Source organism: Pongo pygmaeus, chromosome 19 (assembly GCF_028885625.2).
Source record: "Pongo pygmaeus isolate AG05252 chromosome 19, NHGRI_mPonPyg2-v2.0_pri, whole genome shotgun sequence".
NCBI lineage: Eukaryota > Metazoa > Chordata > Mammalia > Primates > Hominidae > Pongo > Pongo pygmaeus.
Window position 1 is genome coordinate 64,812,492 of NC_072392.2, and position 8,747 is coordinate 64,821,238.

Sequence of the window (8,747 nt, forward strand, 5' to 3'; positions counted from 1 at the left end):
GTCTTAGAATCAGAATTGCTATGCCAAATGAAACACATTTCATTTTAGTAGTTGTTTTAGTAGTTTTAATACATAATATTCGTACATATTTATGGGATGCATATAATATTTAATTACATGCATAAATTGTGTAATAATCAAGTCAGGGTATTTGGTATATTCATAATCTCAAATATTTATCATTTCTCTGTATTGGAAATATTTCAGATTCTCCCTTCTAATTATTGTGAAACATACAACACATTGCTGTTAACTATAGATGCGTTACTCTGTTATCACACACTAGAATTCATTCATTCTATTTAATCGTATGTTCACGCTTATTAACAAACCTCTTCATCTACCATCATCATGCACAATCCTTCTCAGCCTCTGGTATGTATAATTCTACTCTCTACCTCCATGAAATCAACTAAATTTCCACATATGAGTGAGAACATATGACATCTTTTTTTTGTGCCTGGCTTATTTCACTTAATGTAATCACCTCCACTTCCATCTATGTTGCTACAAATAAAATGATTTCATTCCATTTTATGGTCAAACAGTATTCCATTGTGTATACATACGACATTTTTTTATTCATCTATCTGTTAATGAGCACAGGTTGATTCTGAGTCTTTGCTATGGTGAGTAGTGCTGTGGTAATCATGGGGGTGTATGTATCCCTTTAATATACTGATTTCTTTTTCTTTCAGTAAATACTCAGTAGTGGGATTGCTGAATTGTACAGTAATTCTATTTTTAGCTTTTTAAGAAATCTCCATACTGTTTTTCAGGGGGGCTGTACTTATTTATATTCCCACCAACGGTATATTAGTTCCTTTTTTTTTGCATTCTTGCCAGGATACATCTTTTTTTTTTTTTTGTCTTTTTATGATAATCATTCCAACTTGAGTAATATGATATCTCATTGTGTGTTTCACATGCATTTCCCTGATGATTGGGGATGCTGAGGGTTTTTTAATATACTCATTGGTCATTTGTATGTATTATTTTGAGAAATATCTATCTATTCACATCCTTTGACAATTTTTTGGATGAGATTATTTCCTTTTTTTCTGTTGAGTTGTTTGAGTTCCTTGTATATTCTGGATATTAGTAACTTGTCAGATGAGTGGTTTGCAGATATTTTCTTCCATTCAATAGATTTTCTTTCCATTCTGTTGTTTCCTTTGCTCTGCAGAAGCTTTTTAGTTTAATATGGTCCCATTTGTCTATTTTTGATGTTGTTGCCTGTTTTGTTGAGGTCTTAGCTGTGACTTCAAAATCTTTGCCTAGTCCAATGTGTTTCCTCTATGTTTGCTTCTAGTAGTATTATAGTTCATTATATATGTTTAATGTTTTAATCCATCTCACATTCATTTTTATATATGGTGAGAGATAAGGGTTCAGTTCTATTTTGCACATGGATATGCAATTTTCCCAGCACCATTTTTTTGAACAGACAGTCCTTCTCCCAATTAATGCTTTTGGTACTTTGTCAAAAATCGGTTGGGTCTAAAATGTGGGTTCATTTCTGGTTTCTCTATTCTGTTTCTTTAGTCTGTGTGTCTGTTTCTATACTAATACCGTGCTGTTTTGTTTACTATGGCCTTGTAACATATTTTGAAGTCACACAGTGTAATACCTTCAGCTGTGTTCTTTTTGCTTAGTGTTGCTTTGATTATTTGGGCTCTTTTTTGGTTTCATACAAACTATAGAATTCTTTTATTCTATTTCTATGAAAAATGACATTGGTATTTTAACAGGCTTTCCATTAAATCTTTAGATTGCTTTGGGTAGTATGGTCACTTTAATGATATTACTTCTGACCCATGAGTATGGGATGTCTTTCCATTTGCTTGTATCATCTTTAAAATTTTCAGCAGCATTTTGTAGTGTTTTTTTTTTTTTGTAGTAGTAGTCTTTTACCTTTTAGGTTAAATTTATTCTTAGGTACTTTACATGTTTTTGGAGCTATTGAGAATGAAATTGCATTCCTTTTTTTTTTTTTCTTTCTGGTGCTTCTTTTATTATTATTATTATTATTTTTATTATACTTTAAGCTCTAGGGTACATGTGCACAATGTGCAGGTCTGTTACATATGTATACATGTGCAATGTTGTTGTGCTGCACCAATAAACTCGTCATTTACATTAGGTATATCTCCTAATGCTATCCCTCTCCCCTCCTCCCACCCCACAACAGGCCCCGGTGTGTGATGTTCCCCACCCTGTGTCCAAGTGTTCTCATTGTTCAATTCCCACCTATGAGTGAGAACATGTGTGTTTGTTTTTCTGTCCTTGCGATAGTTTGCTGAGAATGATGGTTTCCAGCTTCATCCATGTCCCTACAAAGGACATGAACTCATCCTTTTTTATGGCTGCATAGTATTCCATGGTGTATATGTGCCACATTTTCTTAATCCAGTCTATCATTGATGGACATTTGGGTTGGTTCCAAGTCTTTGCTATTGTGAATAGTGCCGCAATAAACATACGTGTGCATGTGTCTTTTTTTTTTTCATTTATCTTTTTTTTTTTTAATGGTGAAGACATTCAAAAACCTCTTATCTAGCTATTTTGTAATTTACTAAATCTTACTGTAAACTATTGTCACCCTACTGTGGAATAGAACACCAGAACTCATTCCTTCTTCATTCTTTTTTTTTTTTTATTTTTTCATTTTTTTATTTTTATTTTTATTTTATTTTATTTTATTTTTTTAATTTTTCTTTTCATTATTATTATTATTATTATTATTATTATTATTATTATACTTTAGGCTCTATGGTACATGTGCGCAATGTGCAGGTAAGTTACATATGTATACATGTGCCATGCTGGTGCGCTGCACCCACCAACTCGTCATCTAGCATTAGGTATATCTCCCAATGCTATCCCTCCCCCCTCCCCCCACACCACAACAGCATTCCTAATTTCTTTTTCAGCTAGTTTACTGTTAGTGTGTAAACATGCTACTGGTTTTTGTATGTTGATTCTCTATCCTGCATCTTTACTAAATTTATTCATCAGATCTCAGAGTTTTCAGGATTATTATTGATATTTGAGAACTTATGCCTGCCATTTTCTCGATTTCTGGGGTTTTTTTTGGCATATCCTTTATTCCTTTATTTCTCTCTTGTTGTTTTATTGTGGTTTGGTGGGTTTCTGTAGTGGTAACATTTGAGTCTTTTCTCTTCCTTATTTGTGTTTTTACTCTACCGGTGAGTTTTATGCTTTTGTAGATTTTCTTTTTTTTTATGATTAAGTATAGAATTTACTTAAACATAAAGCTTGGAAATAGCCACCTGGAAACATCAACTCTAAATAAATGGGATCAGCGTCCCAAAGTAGAGACATTAGGGTTTCACACACAGAGGGAAAGACAGAGAGGCCTTAGCAAAATCACGACATTTTCTGTTCAAGAGTAGTGCATAGGTTACAGCAATCTGGTTGGTTACAGATTGATACACTTCAAGAAGGATACTTTATCACTCCATGAGAAGGGACAATGATCCGAGGAGGTCTTATCTTTGGGGCTGCTTAGTCTTCCTAATTACTTACAGGAAAACTCTTAGAAGTTGCTCCTGCATACCACTGGACTCAGGTTACATGGCCACATTCCTCTCAAGGCTCAGAATTACCTAAAGGTCAATAGCTTTAAATTGGAGTTATCTGATGTTTGAATTATTTAATTTCCTACTGAGATAAAGTTACTATCTCCCTTGCTGTTTGCCTTTCAAAGACAGCTCCCAAGTTTTTCAGAAATACATCCCTGGGTCATTAAGCTGAAAAAAGGTTTAGTTAGTTTCTAAAAAATACAAAGTTAGCTGGGTGTGGTGGCTCATGCCTGTAATCCCAGTTACTCAGGAGGCCGAGGCAGGAGAATTGCTTGAACCCAGGAGACAGAGGTTGCAGTGAGGTGAGATAGTGCCTTGCACTCCAGCCTGGGTAACAAGAGAAAAACTCCGTCAAAAAAAAAAAAAAAAAAAAAAAAAAAACACCTCAGAAGACAGAGAAAATGCATTTACAAATTTTCTAAATAAATGTCCTAAGAAAAGAGACAAAAAGGAAGAAAATATCTTCCTTTATTTTTAAAAAAGGAATTATACTATACCTCACATTTATTTGGTTGTTTGTTTGAGATAGGGTCTAGCTTTGTCATCCAGGTTGGAGTGTGGTGGCGAGATCAGAGCTCACTGCAGCCTCCAACTTTCTGGCTCAAGTGATCCTCCGACCTCAGCACCCCAAGCAGCTGGGACCACAGGTGTGCACCACCACACCTGGCTGATTTTTTTTTTGATTTTTAGTAGAGATGAGGTCTCACTATGTTGCCCAGGCTGATCTTGAACTCCTGGGCTCAAGTGATCCTCCTGCCTTGGCCTCTCAAAGTGCTGGGATTACAGGTGTGAGCCACCGCTCTGGGCCCTGACTGTATTTCCATGAAAAATGAAATATTCCTTCACCTCCTTTGTGTAATAGGGAGTTTTGTATGTCACCTTTCAGTTTCCATTAACTACTCAAACAACCCAGGACCTTGCCTAGTTTAATAAGCTGTTCTAATTGTCAGTCCCTGCTGCAACCAGCACCCCACTCCACTCCTTTACTGAGGTGCCTGCCCCTCTCCCCCGCTCTGCCCCAGATGGAGAGGAGCTCACCCTGCCTGCAGGATGCATGACTCTGCCTGCTCAAACAAGGTGCTTTGCATTAAAACCATTTTCAACTTAAGAGGAAAAATGATTCACTACATATTGTAACCCACTACAATATGTTGTTTTACCTTCGATTGTTTGAAATATTAACTTAAAACATACAGGAAATGCCTGTCTTTACTGCAATCTCTGAACATAAATTGTGAAGATTTCATGGACATTTATCAGTTCCCAAATAATACTCTTATAATTTCTTATGCCTGTCTTTACTTTAAACTCATAATCCTGTTATCTTGGTAAGCTGAGAATGTACGTCACCTCAGGACCACTATTGTACAAATTGATTGTAAAACATATGTGTTTGAACAATATGAAATCAGTGCACCTTGAAAAAAAACAGAATAGCAGTGATTTTCAGGCAACAAGGGAAGACAACCATAAGGTCTGACTGCCTGTGGGGTCAGGCAAAATAGAGCCATATTTTTCTTCTTGCAGAGAGCCTATAAATGAACGTGCAAGTAGGAGAGATATCACTGAATTCTTTTCCCAGCAAGCAATATTAATAATTACCCTGGGGAAGGGATGCATTCCTGGGGGGAGGTTTATAAAAGGCCGCTCTGGGAGTGTCTCTCTTATGCAGTTGAGATAAGGACTGAAATACGCCCTGGTCTGCTGCAGTACCCTCAGACTCACTAGGGTTGGGAAAAACCCCACCCTGGTGAAATTGAGGTCAGACCGGTTCTCTGCTCTTGAACCCTGTTTTCTGTCTGTTGTTTAAGATGTTTATCAAGACAATATGTACACAGCTGAACATAGACCCTCACCAGTAATTCTAATTTTGTCCTTTGTCTTGTGATCTTTGCTTTGCCCTTTGCCTTGTGATCTTTATTGGCCTCAGAAGCATGGGATCTTTGTGACCTACACCCTGTTCATACACCCCCTCCCCTTTTGAAGTCCTTAATAGAAACCTGCTGGTTTTGTGGCTCAGGTGGGCATCACGGACCTACCAATATGTGATGTCACCCCTGGCAGCCCAGCTGTAAAATTCCTCTCTTTGTACTCTTTCTCTTTATTTCTCAGACTGGCCAACACTTAGAAAGAACCTACACTGAAATATTGGGGGCTGGATCCCCCCATACTTAACATAAACATTTTAATGTCAATTATGCTTGAACTCAATGTTAAGTCAACTCAATCTCAAGTCAATGCTGAAGGCTCTAATGTCAATTAAAGCTTCATGATTTGCTATAGTCATTGTATTTGGAACAATTATCTGAAAAATGAATTTTCTGATGTTCTGCAAGGATTAACCTCGGACTGAAGACCTTGCCATACATATGACATTTGTAAGATTTCTGTCCAGTATAGATTCTCTGAAGTCTAATGCTGTGTGAACATGAAGTCAAGACTTTGCTACAGTCATCACACTTGAGGTTTCTCTCCTGTATGAATTCTCTTATGTTTTGCATAAGATGAAGCTTGACTGAAGACCTTTCCACAATCATTACATTTGTAGGGTTTCTCTCCAGCATGAGTTCACCAATGAACTGCAAGGTATGAACGATGTCTGAAAAATTTGCCACATTTACTATACTTGTAAGATCTCTCTTCATTATGGATTCTGTAATGATTTGCAAAGGTTGTGGCATTACTGAAGGCTTTGTGAGAATCATTACATTTGTAAAGTTTCCCTATACCATGGATTGCTTGATGATGAATAAGTGTAGACTGCCCACTAAAGGCTTTGCCACACTCATTACACTTGTAAGGTTTCTCTCCAGTATGAACTCTCTAATGTTGTGCAAGATTTGATTGTTGATTAAAAACTTTGCCACATTCATTATACTTGTGAGATTTGTCTCCAGTATAAATTGCCTTATGAATTACAAGGGCTGAATTTCAAGTGAAGGTCTTGCCACACTCATTACACTTGTAATGTTTCTCTCCAATATGAAGTCTACGATGGCCTATAAGAAATGACTTCTGACTGAAGTCTTGCCACACTCATTACACTTGTAAAGTTTCTCTCCAGTATGACGTCTATAATGACATGCAAGGTTTCCTTTTTGACTGAAAACCTTGCTACATTCATTACATCTGTAAGGTTTCTCTCCAGTATGAACTCTCTAGTATGAACCGCTCTGATGTTGTGCAAGGCATGAATCCCTCTGGAAAGCCTTGTCACAAACCTTACATTTGTATGGTTTTTCTCCAGTATGAATTCTTTTATGTCTTTCAAGGTGTGACCTGCAACTGTAAACTTTGTCACATTCTTCACACTTGTAAGGTTTCTCTCCAGTATGAAGTCTACGATGAAGTGCAAGGTTTGCTTTTCTACTAAAAGCCTTGCTACATTCATTACATGTGTGAGGTTTCTCTCCAGTGTGAATTGCCTTATGCATTACAAGGGCTGAATTTCAAGTGAAGGCCTTGCCACACTCATTAAACTTGTAAGGTTTCTTTCCAGTATGAAGTCTCTGATGTTGTACAAGACATGAGTCATGCCAAAAAACCTTGTCACAAACCTTAAGGTTTCTCTCCAGTATGAAGTCTATGATGAAGTGCAAGGTGTGCTTTTCTACTAAAAGCCTTGTCACATTCATTACATGTGTAAGGTTTCTCTCCAATGTGAACTCTCTTATGGCGTGAAAGGCATGAATTATCCCAGAAAGCCTTGTCACGAACCTTACATTTGTATGCTTTTTCCTCCAGTATGAATTCTCCTATGTGTTTTAATTTGTGATCTGCAACTATAAACTTTGTCACATTCTTCACATTTGTAAGGTTTCTGTCCAGTATGAAGTCTATGATGGCATTGAAGGTAAGACTTCTGACTGAAGGTCTTGCCACACTCATTACACTTCTAAGGTTTCTCTCCAGTATGAACTCTATGGTAGCATGCAAGGTATTGCTTCTGTGGAAAGACTTTGCCACGTATATGACATTTATATTGTTTCTCTCCTGAATGGGTTATGTGATGTCTCCTTAAGTGTGAGCTATAATTAAAGGCTTTGCCACACTCATTACATTGGAAAGGTTTTTCTTTCATGTGTACTTCCTGTATTTGTGTGAATAATGAAGAATGGAGGAAATTATTCCCATACTTATTAGAAATATGGGTTTTGAGCCTACAAAAAATTATTTGGGATGTTGAAGCTGAGGAAGCATCATTGATAGACTGGTCCACTTGATTACCAATTTTCCCTTTAGTCTGAAATATGTACAGTTCAGGTAGATGCAAATGAAAGCTTAATCCAAGCTTAATCCAAGTGATCTTTAATGGGCTCGTTTCCAGTGTGCTTTTGATCATGTCGATCTGTACTACCAGTTAACTCTTTGATTTCTGTCATGGGTGCTTCATGGCCATTTCTTTCAATTTCTTGCCACTGAAACTCAAAGTCATGAATATCTTTCTTGATTTCTGGGAAGCAAAAATCATGTCTTTCCAATGTCCCTGTGTGGAACACTTCTGTATTGCCTTACCCCATTGATGAGAACTCCATCATGGATTTTAAAGAGCTATCCACAGACTCCAGGTTCCTATAGTTCTCCAACATCATTTCCCTGTATAAAGCCCCCTGCTCAGGGTTCAGGCATTTCCACTCTTCCACAGAGAATTTTATAGCCACATCCCTGAAAGTCAAGTGTCACTGAGGAAGAGCCATCCCTGGCTCCTTTTCTTTGCTCTTCTTGGTGGCTTCCTTACATAACATGAGTTTTTGGAAATCAATTGGACTCTCAATTTGCTCTGGGTTGAGAAAGAGGGGCCTGAATTTCTAGGTCTGTGGGGACCCCATGTCGCCAGTATAGCAACACCAGAGAACTGGGAAGCATACAGCTGTGGTGTAACCTTCAGTCCACCACTTTTGTGGATTTTCATGATAATAGTTATTGTCCTTTTGCTTCCAGGTGTAGAACCTGTTTCTTTTTATTCCAAGTGTAGAACTCCCTTCAGCATTTCTTGTCAGGCTGGTATAGTTCTGATTAATTCCCACAGCTTTTGCTTATCTGAGAAAGACTTTATTTCTTCTTCATTTGTAAGGGATAATGTTTCTGGTTATAGTATCTTTGGCTAAATTTTTTTACATCGCTTTGAATATATAATTCCTT

General features: G+C 37.2%; 1 pseudogene; it reads right to left on the reverse strand.

The window, feature by feature from the left end:
- Positions 1-6,309: 6,309 nt before the first annotated feature.
- LOC129016911 (zinc finger protein 816-like) lies at positions 6,310-8,350 on the reverse strand (annotated as a pseudogene).
- Between the last annotated feature and the right edge of the window lie 397 nt (positions 8,351-8,747).